At 34.2% G+C, this 13433-nt stretch overlaps 1 pseudogene; it reads left to right on the top strand.

Moving 5' to 3' along the window:
* LOC141336336 (complement C3-like) overlaps positions 1–10033 on the top strand; it is a 29063-nt pseudogene extending 19030 nt beyond the window's left edge.
* The last annotated feature ends 3400 nt before the right edge of the window (positions 10034–13433 follow it).

The following is a 13433-nucleotide window of genomic DNA, read 5'->3' as shown; positions in this document are numbered from 1 at the left end:
ACATAAACCAGCAAAGGACCAGCATAAACCAGCAAAGGACCAGCATAAACCAGCAAAGGACCAGCATAAACCAGCAAAGGACCAGCATAAACCAGCAAATGACTAGCATAAACCAGCTAAAACCAGCATCCCAGCACCAAAACATACTTAACCAGCATATGCTGTTTTTTTTTTTTTTCAGAAGGGTTGGTGTGAACGGGCCTTAACACGTCATCATTCAACTGTGATAAACACCGGATCAAGTGTGGGTCTGCCATTGCAAGACAGGGTTTGAATACTTTTTTATGTTTTCTAGGCGACCATCATTGTGTTCCAGGCCGTGGCAGAGTATCGCATGCAGGTGAAGGACCAACAAAACTTCAATCTGGATGTGGAGCTGTCTGTGGCAGGAAGAAGCAGACCTGTCAGATATACTTTCAAAAGAGAAAATATGCATCATACACGGTCAGACAGGGTGAGGATTTATTAATTTGCTAGATTCAAATTCACTGCTGCTCATGTCGGCTGTGTATTTATTGGATTATGGGAGTTTAGTTGTTGGTTGTCCATCATTTTTATTGTCTATGTCATTTGTTTGGACAGTAAGATCTTTACGTATCTCTGTTGTATTATGGATTTGATTACTCTGTAACACTTCAGAATACGGTTCTGTCATTAATGAATAACTACACAGGAACAAACAAATGCACTACTAACATTATAGTAACTACTATTAACTAACAAGAAATTTGGATTACCAAATTAATAATTTGTGCTCAGTTGAAAGTGGTAGTTCACTATTTGCTAATCAGTAACTACTATATTTGTTGTATCTCCCAGAGAACTACTAAGAATTACTATATTCCTGTTCATAATTAATGTAAATAATGCAAAATGTATAATTAGTCCTAAGGTAAAGATCATGGTAATGCACTAGTAATGATTCAGGTATTACCAAATCCATCAGAAGGACTTACTTATTATTTGGATCTGTATTCTAAAGTGAAGATCATGATAACTCCCTAGTAATGACTAAAGTCATTAAAAACTATTGAGGTTTTGGATAGTATACTTTTTGGATAGTAAGAATCTAGATAGTAATACTTCCGATGTCTTTAGTAACACTTAAGTCATTACTAGTGGGTTACCATGATCTTCACTTTAGAATACGGATCCAAATAATTGGTAATTCTTTTAGAAGGATGTAGTAACACTTGAGTCATTACTATCCAAAACCTTACATATAGTTCAAAAGCTTACAATGATTTCAGTCATTACTAGGGAGTTACCATGATCTTCACTTTAGAATACGGATCCAAATAATTAGTAATCCCTTCTGAAGTATTTGGTAATTCTTAAAACACAAATGTGTTACCATGATCTTTACTTTTAGAATTAATTATACATTTTGCATCATTTACATTAATTATAAACATGTATTTCTTAGTAGTTCTCTGGGAGATATGAAAAAATATAGCAGTTACTGATTAGCTAATAGTGAACTACCACTTTCAACTGAGCACTATTATTTACTGATTCGTTAATCAGAATTTCTTGTTAGTTAATAGTAGTTACTATAATGTTAGTAGTGCATGAGTCATTTGTTCCTGTGTAGTTATTCATTAATGACTGAACCGTATTTTAAAGTGTTACCGATTACTCTGATACTCAACAGGTGGAGATAAACAAGGACTTCAATGTAACTGCTAGAGGAACTGGAACAGCCACTCTCTCAGTGAGTGTTTATGAGTGTTTATACAGTCAACAGCAAGATTAAAGCGTTTGATCATCTAATGTGAGACATACTGCTGTTTTCAGGTGCTGACGCTGTACTACGCCAGACCTGCTGAGAAGAAGTCTGACTGCACATTATTTGATCTGACTGTCAAGATGGAGAAAGACCCTGAAAGTAAGATTGAGTTCATTCCCTTTCTGTGGCATTTTCCATACATACAGAGAAAAACAAAAACACATTTTGTGTTGGTTTTAATTATTACCATGCTTTTTTTTTCCCTTTAGCAAAACAAGGAGCCATTGAAACATACAAACTTACTATGGATTTCTAGTATGTGGAAACATATTCTAATACGTTTATTTTTATGTCAAGACCTGGTTACACTCTTAAAAATAAAGGTGTTTCACGATGCTAGGATAACTTTTTTTTGTCTAAATGATTCCATACAGAACCTTTAACATCTGATTATAAAAAGAGATGGTTCTTTAAAGAACCTTTGACTGAATGGTTCTTCGTGGAACCAAAAATGGTTCTTCTATGGCATCGCTGTGAAGAACCTTTTAAAGCATCTTTATTTTTAAGAGTGTACTATCATAATGACTCTGACAGAGACTCCAGTTTCACTGCATTCTTACACGGATGCATCTCACTTTTCAAAGACAGTTTATTCAGAGACACATAGCTCTGTGTTACTACAATACAAAAATTCTGAGGTCAAACAGTCTTGGGTTCACAGTGTGAAAAACAGCCTTAAACACAGATGAATGCAGAGAAGATGGAGCAAAACTACAAAACCTAAGAGACCTGTTAATAAAATCTGCTCTTAATCTCTATTTTCACAGCTACAAAAGTCAGACAAATGATGCCACCATGTCTATTCTGGATATTGGCATACCGACTGGATTTACTGTGGAAAGCAGAGATCTGGAAGAGGTATTGCGATGATAAACTATTGAAGTGATGCCTTACATCTGTATAATTTCTAAATTTTTTATTTAAATTTCGCCATTCTAGAACATACTAGAAGCAAACCATACAACCTCACAAACTTTGAAGGACAATATTTCTTTTGTAATATTACTGTACCTGTGCTGACATAAATGCTATATAAATACATGTGACTTGATTGTGCATGCACAAATACATATCATATACAGACAGGACATAAAGCATTTTAATCATCAGTATTCATTTATTTCTTGTTTCCTTGCCCTCAGTTGTCCACAGGGAAGGAGAGATACATTCAGAAATTTGAGATGGACAAAGTGCTGTCAGAGCGAGGATCCCTCATCCTGTACTTAGATAAGGTATGTCAGCAACCTATCATTCTATTCCAATGGGTAGCCTGAAAAGTATGTGCTTTGCTTTATATTTCTATCAAATATTGTTAAATTCTTGATTCCGATAGGCCGCCCCCTTTTCCAGAATAAAGCAATGTCTTTACAGCTCATACCTCAAATATGCTGCTGTTTGGTTGTGATTATCATGTCTGTCGTGCTAAATTCATGCGTTTTAAAAGCCATATCAGTTTTAACTTCTGATAAATGGTTTTCTGAGTGCACACATCTGAATCACGCACACAGAAAGCAGCTGTCACTCGGCATATGAGTGCTAAAACTTTCATGTCTTATTGCGCTTAAACACATGCCAACATATTATCCACTTTTTTCCTATCGATCCTATGTGTTTAAAATTACAGGAGACACTTCCTGTTGGAGATGTTCCACTCAAAAAGACTGCAACAAATCATTTCAAATCAGAAGATTATTTGTGCTACAAATAATCCTTATCCATCATTTTGACTAAATGTGCTGTACATTTTAATTTTTGTTTTTATTTTCAGAAGTGAGGAGAATGATGTTATGTTTGGTTTATTAATGTGACGTGATACAACGACCATATCTACAGCCTGCTGCATTTTAAGCGAATGAAAAAAGAAAACATGTACTGTGCATTCATGATCTGCTCTGCATTTATGATATAGACCAAGGAATGCATGGAATCTTTAATTTTTCTCCCGAATCCTCATATCTCTTTCTAGGTTTGTTTTCACACGGATTCTGTAAAATGTTATTGTTATGAAATATAGACAGTAATTACTATAATGATATTTAACACATCCTTAAAATTGCAGAAGATAGAAGGAGGATCTTCAAGAGTTATTCATGGAATGTGAAAAGTAATATGTTAAGGTTTTTACATGTTTAAATTTCATTTTAATGATCGATGGCTGAAGGGTGAGTAAAATAATGTCACCTCATTGTACCCAGTTTTTTTAAATGCTTATTGCATTCATAGAGTGAACCTTTTGTTGATTGGTTACAGTGTAAATGTAAGGTACTCCCATAAAATGTACTTAAGCATTATGGGTGTAGGAAAAAGGTGGATAGTCATATTTCACATAATATTATATGCACAAGAGAAAATACATACGTGACATATTTTTGGCGTTATGGCTGTATGTTTTTCCCCCTAATTACTTACTGCACACTGGAAACTGTCCATGTTAACATTTGCACAGGCAACATGACATGTCATTATAAATTTGCCTCGGTTTCTGTTTTATCAGGTTTTGCACAGAGAGAAAGAACGAATTGCCTTCAGAATGAACAAGATGCTTGATGTGGGTCTGCTACAACCTACTGCAGTCACAATATATGAATATTACTCACCAGGTATTGGTGCACGCACGCACACAGATTTAAATTTTAATTTAAACTGGAAATCTCACATTAATAAATTAATTCAGTCCCATTAATTATTAAAAAATAATGCTGTGAAAAATAAACACAATTCTTAATGCTGCTGACCCATGACATCTTTAGCTACAAGAAAAAGTAATTACTGACTGTTGAGTTTCCAATGCTGCTCAAAGTCCACTCAATGAATCTTAATTTGGACACAACTGTTTCCCAGCAGATACTTTAATAATAATAAAAAAGAAAGAAAAGAGAATTCACATCATTGCACAAGTCACATTTTATTACATTTTATAAAGTGAGATTAGAAAATAATGTGAAATGAAACATTTACAAATAATAAAAACATGCATTTTAGTTCCTCTCACACCACAACAAATCCTTTAACAATGTATTGCACATAAATGACAAATAAAAAGAATACTGTAAAACCAACCTTAAATATAGTGTCATTTATTTATTTTATGAATTATAAAAATCATGCCTAAATTTGTTCATTTTAAAGTGAGACTGAAAGTATTGTAAAATGTGTGTGAAAAGTAAAAAAATAAAAATAAAAAATAAAAAAAGTGTAAAAAGTTGTGAGTGAAATGCACAAATTTGGGGCTTGTCTAACTCGATCAAAATGTGTTTGATTAAAAATGCAGAAAATAACAGTAATATTGCAAAATGGTTTTACAATATACAATAATGTTTTTTTTTTTTTTTAACATACTTTAAAATAGAATTTATTCCTGTGATGAAAAGCTGAATTTTTATCAGCTGTTACTCCAGTCTTAAGTGTCACATGATCCTTCACACATGTGATCTTTTTTTAAGGATTCTTTCATGAATAACAAGTTTAAAAAGTACAGTGTTTATTCAAAATATAAATATTTTATAATAATGAAAATTATTTATTATTAACTTTTAATAAACTTTTATTATTAACTTAATACATCATTGGTGAATAAAAGTATTAATTTCTTTAAAAAAAGAAAAGAAAAGAAAAGAAAGAAACAATAAAAATGTACTGACCCCAAACTTTTGAATGGTAGTGTATATATATGCTGCTATATATTCCAGAAAATGTAATAACTGAGATGAATTTAATGAATTCACTTGCATTTAAAGAATCATGACTGTTTGATCCATATCTAGTGTGTGTGTGTGTGTGTGTGTGTGTGTGTGTGTGTGTGTGTGTGTGTGTGTGTGTGTGTGTGTGTGTGTGTGTGTGTGTGTGTGTGTGTGTGTGTGTGTGTGTGTGTGTGTGTGTGTGTGTGTGTGTGTGTGAGTGTGTGTGTGTGTGTGTGCGCGCACCTGGTATTCATCACGTTGTGGGGACCAAATGTCCCCACAAGGATACGAATACCAGTAGATTTTGACCTTGTGGGGACATTTCTCAGGTCCCCATGAGGAAACAGGCTTATAAATCATGCACAATGAGTTTTTTTGAGGAAGTAAAAGCGTGCCCAATCTCCTGTGAGGGCTAGGTTTAGGTGTAGGGCGATAGAAAGTACGGTTTGTACAGTATAAAAACCATTATGCCTATGGAATGTCCCCATAAAACATGTAAACCCAACGTGTGTGTGTGTGTGTGTGTGTGTGTGTGTGTGTGTGTGTTTTAGATGCACGCTGTACAAAGTTCTTCCACCCTGAAAGGGAAGATGGCGCTCTATACAGACTGTGTAAGGGAGACATGTGCCAGTGCGCAGAAGGTATTATCAGCCACAAATAATGGTTCATAAAATACATACTTTTTTGTTTTGGTTCCTTGCAGACCACTATTAAAGTCATAAATGTACTAGTTTAACAGTCCAGACTGTAATGTGCTCCACAGACTTCTCAGGTTGAGCTGAAATCATTTATATTGCCAGATTTAAGCCTTGGAGAAGCTATGATTCATTTGATTCTGAAATGTGAATGAGCCAATGTAAACACATTTGTCTGTGATTACTTCTCTGAACACAGAAAACTGCAGTTACCAGAAGAAAAATCATATCAAAGATGATGAGCGTTATACTAGAGCCTGTGAAGCTGGCATGGATTATGGTAAACGCATTCAGTTCTGTGTTAATTTATGTCCATGACTCGCATACTTCCAGAAATTAAGATTCCCAATTTGCTCATTTTGTTCTAACTTAATGCTCCAGTTGTTTGTTCCTGATGGGATGCAATAGAAAAGTGTTACACACTGCTCTTTTCATATACTGACTATGTCTGTTAAGCAACAATAATTGCAAACACATACAGATTTTGGGTGACCTATTCCTTTAACCCTTGTACAAATGCAACAATAAATGTTTGGTCTGAGCCTTATAGTTAATGGACATAATGATATAATATGTTTGACAGTTTATAAAGTCACAGTGGTGGGGATGGATCTGAAAAAGGATGCTGATGTCTATGAAATGAAGGTGGATCAGGTGCTAAAAGAAGGTACGGTTCATTATTCCTTCCGCTGATCGTGAAATGCATCTGAAATGTATCTGATTCCTGTTAAATTCAGTTGTCCTCTCGAATAGTGCTCTACAGAAGGCTAAATTGCATTGTAGAGGAAGTGCTTCATAAATGCTGTTCTGTCCTGTAGGCACTGATGAGGATGTTGAGGGGAATGTGAGATCATTCTTGGGTCATCCCAATTGCAGAATACATTTGGGATTGGTGAAAGGCAAGACGTACCTCATCATGGGCAAATCTGTTGACCTGCCAAAGCTCGGGGGAAGGTAGGTGTCCACTGTGTGTCTTCAAGATAGCAGGATTTGCCCAAGGTTTGAGTCTTGTGCATGGCTCAATGATATGTCAATATTTGGGGTAGAAAGTTCTATTTTATGTTATTTATTTATGTTATTCTAAATGACTAATTTCCCATAAAAAAAAACTACTTCAGAACGTTTTATTTTTATTAAAATTAATTAATTGGAGATGCTTTTGATTTCAGTTTAATGAATCCTGAAAAGTAACAAAATAATTTGGTAAAAAAAATAAAATAAAAAAAAAATAAAACAGTAAAACTCAATTAATAAGACAGACTTTTTGATTAAAAATAATAATAATTTAACAATTAAAACAGATGGTTAAAACTGAATTTGAAAATAAAATGAATTTCATAGGGCCCTATAATTATAAAAAAAAATTGTGCGTCGTAATAAAAATAGATGTAAGTGAACAATAGCCTTTAAAGTAACTTAAAATACATATATAATAGCAATGAATTAATAATAATCACTTAAAAAAAGCAGGGAATCATATGGGTTTATTGCACAAAACTGTTGAAATACATAATGTATTACAAACAATAGAGCTAATGTACATTACGCATTACAACAAAGGCATAATTGCACAGGGCACCAACTGCCTGATGATAGTTTTTACACTTCACCGCACAATCTAATCCTTGTTTAATATTGACTAAACAACATTTCAGTCAAATGTCCACTTTGATCTTTAATATTTGGCCATATCTTTGCCACAGAAATGCCATAGCCACAGTAATTTAATGAATATGTCGACATCAAAACGTGTAAACTCTGAGTGAGGGTTTAAACTTTTATTTTGAAATTGCGATGAACACTTAGCATAATGAGAAAGGTTTATAAATGATTTACCTTACAAATCGGATGAAATGGCACACGTTGCCATCCGAGATGAACGTTATAATAAACCCAAACTGACAATAACATGCAGAGATGGAGTTTGAGACGCTCCACGTGTAAATGATAACAGTTCCTGAGGAACACCATTGTGAACGGAGCTGCTGTGAAACGCACGTATGACCCATATAAATAAATGATGCACATATATTAACCCATATATCGCATATATTTATTGATCTGAATCGTAGCATTTGTAAATTCACAATTATGCTTGATTATGGCTTATACTTAATAAATGGGTTTAATATATAATGCAGCCTTGGAAAACAGTCTAATAATGCATTTCATGGATTCTTGTCCGTAAAATGCGCCACTTCTGGTATTTTTCCAGTTACTCGACGCAGACAAAATTAAATCTTTTAAAAATCAAATAGTCAATTAGAAACGATTAAAAACACAACAGCCCAATATAACACCAACTTGAATACACATCTTTTATGATTAATACTTTTTTGAATTACAATTGTGTTTGACTGACATATCTTTTTAGAGTATCATGATTTTAAAAGGCACCTATTATGCTACTTTGTACAAGATGTAACATCTTAGGTGTCCCCAGAATGTGTCTGTGAAGTTTCAGCTCAAAATACCCCACAGATCATGTATTATATCATTTTGAAAATGCCTATTTTTAGTGGAAGCAGAAACAGGCTGTTTTAGTGCATGGCTCTTTCAATGCAAAAAAAGCTGCTGCTCCATGCCCCCTTTTTCCAGAACAGGGCTGGCAATTTCAGCTCATATCTCAGATATCTGCCAGAAAAAGCATCTGTTTGGTTTTGATTACCATGCATATTGTGCTAAAAGCACGCGTTTTAAAGCCATATCAGTTACATTTTCTGATATACATTGTTCTGGATGCACACAATCAGAAAGCTGCTGTCACACATGAGGACTAAACTAAGTTATCTTTCAAACAGAAGTGAACGCATGTGTTAGAAAAACACAGTCCGCTATGTCTGTGAAGGTAAACAGCTGGGAAAGAAATCATATATTAGATCAGTGTATTAAGCGACAGCAGCCTAATACACAGTACCTATACTGCTGTTTGGATCTCCGCTGTTAATATAACCCAAACAATAAAATAGAACAACAGGACTGAACAACATTGCTGTAAAAAGATGACTTTCTTATTTGAATGCTGCTTTTGAATGCTCTGGCATTAAGATAAACATGGCAGATTGTGTGCGGCTCTTTTAGGGCGGGGTCTCGGCTAACACAGCTGTGTAAGTCAACTATCATGGGTGGGGCCGGTAAAGCGGATTCTGTGATTGGTAAACTCTGAGACACTACTCATGATTTATGCGAATGAAAAAATAGGAGCAGGCAGATTTTTATCATTGTAGGGTGGTTGTGTACATACACACACTGCCAAAATACAATTGTTATGTTCAAACAACTTGTAAAAGTGAATTCTACATAACAGGTGTCCTTTAATCAAGAGTTTGTCATTTAGTATTTTTCCCCCTTTTCTTTTGTTTTTAGTCTTCAGTACATCTTGGGAGAGCAGACCTGGGTTGAATACTGGCCTACAAGAGAGGAAAGCCAAAAGCGAGAACACAGGGATCGATACATAGGCATCTCTGATCTCCAGAATAGCCTTCGCAGAGAAGGATGTGCTACATAATCATAAAACCATAATTTGTTTATTACAAAAAGTCACCTCTTCCAACATTTTCATGAATTTTCATAGCATTGTTTGATCCAAAATTCTTCAATGTAATTGTATATAAATACTGACTCAATGAAAATAGAAACAATCATTCTGGAGTGCCTGACGAAATCATTCATCAATTATTTCTCATTCTATATTACAAAACTTGATGAGATGATGCTAAGCTGTTTTTTTTTTTTTTTTTGTCTCAACAAAATTTGATATACTGTACTATATTGCACTTAGAATATGTTCAGTACAAAATGAAGTCTAATTGCAATGATGTACTGAAGGATTTTACAATGTGGTGAGAAATAAATACTTTCAAGGTGCAGTACTTGTCTTGTGTGTTGTTTCTGGTCAATATAGTCATGTTCTTTAACAAGGTCTCAAAAAATAAAATAAAAAAATAAATAAAAAATAAAATAAAATAAAACCCAGACTGTAACATTAAAAAGGAAGAAATGTTGCATGTGTTTAAGATCAGCAGTGGGTTCAAACTGAATCCGGTTGTATGAACCATATACCAAAACTGGCTTTTTAAATTATTGTGCAGTTTTGAATTAAGTGTTTCATTTTGCAAGAGATCTGAGTATCTGAGTATGTTCTGCTACTTGTGTGTGTAGATGTGTGAATTGTGTGTAGGGCTTTGACAAAATAAGCCTTGTTTTTAAAATCATGCCTAAGCAATTGTAAAAGACTGTAAGAAAAGGCCATCCCCTTTAGTGAAACAAGGACCACAGCTGTTTTTGTCTCTTCAGTGGCGGGAATTTCAACAGCTGAGTTGAGTAAGTTGGTGACTTTTCAACTGACACATCTTCTTCTTATGAGTTTGCTTACTTGCTTTTCCTAAGCTAAACATGTCCACCCTGTCACCATAAAATACAATGGAAATTAATCCAGTATTTAAATATATATATATATATATATATATATATATATATATATATATATATATATATATATATATATATATATATATATATATATATATATATATGTTTAACTATAACAAATTATTGTCATCAACCAGACTATTTAGCAGTTTGTTGTCAGCTAATATGCTAACTAAAACTTAAAATGTCCACCCTGTTGTGTCCCAAAATGTCCATGGCATTAATTTGTAGTTAATATTGCTAAAAACTACACTGAATGGGTGGGATATCAGTGTAATTGAGAATCTAATTAGATATTTATTTTTTGTAGTTTGTCCTATTTTGTCATGCTTTGTGTGTTCTGCTTTATGTGTCCACCCCGTCATGTGCTGGTCCACCCTGTCATCTTGATATATTAAGGTGAGAAACAAACTATCACCTTATTTACTCAGTTAATTGATTACGATGATAACTGCAACATGTTTTTGTATTACACGTTGTTAAAATGGTAGTTTTAAATATGCAAATGAGGCTTTATTTAATGAAATATGCACTGATTTGCATACATTTCTAGTACAAAAATCTAAACACTGGATGAAGTCAAATTCAAAATTCTTGTTTAATTGTTTTTACAGAGGTTTTTTTTGGTGGGGGGGGGTCTCATTTTGTCAACAATTCTGAAAAAAAAAAAGAAAAGAAAAAAGTAGAACATACAGAAAACAATGTATTTTGGGGGAATAAAATGTATACAATCAACCAAGTTATATATGATCAAATCCAACTGTAAAAAAAAACCTTTAGAATATACTGTAGACAGGAATTAAAAATGTAAAGTTTGGTGTGCGTATTTGCTACTGAAGTGGAGATTTATGGCTTAGTGTAAAAAACTTATTTTGAGAAAACGGCCTTTACAAATATGTATTGTCATTGAAATCCATTGACGCAAATAGATAGCGTGCCTTAAAAGAAACACTTTACAGTGTCTTTTGGATGTTTTCTTTCCTCTAGTCGAAAAAAAAAAAAAAAAAACACAAAAAAAAAATAAATAAAATAAAAATACAAAAAGCCCAAAATCTCAAACTTGACATTAAAAAAAGTGATTTTGCCTGCAGTGTATAATATTTTCAATAATAATTAAATCAATAGCTAGGTGTGGGGAAATAACACAAATATCACAGTTTATGCTTCAAATAATGGCCTATAATTAACTAAAATAATGTGTGGGAGATCAACTAATATGTTTTATATTACTTAAGTGTCTACTATGTATGACATGACATAAAGCAAATGGAAAATTAAGACTAATATTTTTGAGCATTGTGAGGACTGAAAGACACTATGGTGATATTGACCCAAAGGGTTTTTTAACAGTCAACCTACAACATCTACTTTCTATGTTATATTATTTTGAGCAAAGACGCAAAGCTTAAAAGGGGTGTTTTTGCAATGATGCCACAGAAGAACCATTTTTGGCTCCCCAAAGAAGAACCTTTCAGTGAACAGTTCTTAGAAGAACCATTTTGAAGAACATTTTTACTAAAGAGAACCTTTTTTCTTTTTTTCTTTTTTTTTGCATTTGAAAGGTTCTATGGATGTTCATGGTTTATTAAAGTTCCCATATTGTACACATTTCTGGAGGTTTATTTTAGTTGCTGATGCCCTTAAGAATATATATTTGCGGTATAAGTGCCAAAATCCATCTCAGTATATTTTTACAGCTCCTTTTTTAGTAGCTCTGTCAAGAACAGGTCGATTTTGGCCCATCTAATTAATATTCATGTCCTCATCTTCTGATTGGCTTGTTGTTTTCTGCGTGATACACAGCCAGGCCAACCACAAGTAACTACGGTCATGTATGCTGTAGCCTAGCCCAGAGCCATAGAGAGAGAGCCTAGCCTGCTGACACTCAACAGGATATTTCAGAATGATCATTATTTTTATTTATTTTTATTTTTCAAACATCGAATGCAGTAAGCTACATAACTGTTGTTTTAGTAAAGCCCCTTTCACAATGCGCGCTGATTCCGGAAAATCACGGGAACGAGTGCTGTGTGAATAAAAGCCAGAACCAAATGCCATAAAGGCAGTGTTGTAGTGATGATGCATGTTACCATGCGACTCTTCAAGACGAAAAAATATGTGCAAAGTGGAATGAAGCAGCGATCAGGGAGATCCTCACTATCAGCGCTGAAGCACAGATTGTTCATTAGGTTAGTTTCAGTTTAGTGAAATGTACGCGTCGCATTACACCTCACATCCAACATGTCTTTACTGGTTGTGTGTAAAGCACGCACAGATTCCGGAAAACAACTGTGAATGAACCAAATTAAACAATTCCAGAACAAATCGTGGGACACATTATCCGTGTATTTTCCAGAATGGCCGTGTCAAAGAGGCTGAAGCTGACGTGCCACTGGTCTCTTATATTAACGTTGTTCGGAAGCCTGTGCAATGATGTAGTTTCCTGACATCCATCGACTGAACAGTGTTTTCTCCACTTGTTTCCCTGTTGTTGTTGCTTAGCTATAAAATGGAAGCAATGTTGTCGGGGTTTGACAAAAGATGGGTGGGACGGTGGTTGGTGCTGGAGGTGGTGACTGAGTAGATCAGACGTCACATTTTTATGGAAGTCACAGCGTGAAAAGGAACGGCTACTTTATGCAGGCTGTGTGCATTTTACCGTGGATTGACTGTTTTGAAATTTATATGGTAGTTACATATCCCCTAGACCTCAGTTATCATGAAAAAAGCCAGGAAATTTTGATTTTGACACCTTTAGTGCCAATAAAGAACCATTATTTTTAAGAGTGGAGAGAAAATAAATGGTAGATGTTTCTTACAAAATGTATTACAACACTC

The sequence above is a fragment of the Garra rufa genome, chromosome 6 (assembly GCF_049309525.1).
Source record: "Garra rufa chromosome 6, GarRuf1.0, whole genome shotgun sequence".
NCBI classification, from domain to species: Eukaryota; Metazoa; Chordata; class Actinopteri; order Cypriniformes; family Cyprinidae; genus Garra; species Garra rufa.
This window is presented reverse-complemented; position numbering and strand designations above follow the sequence as displayed.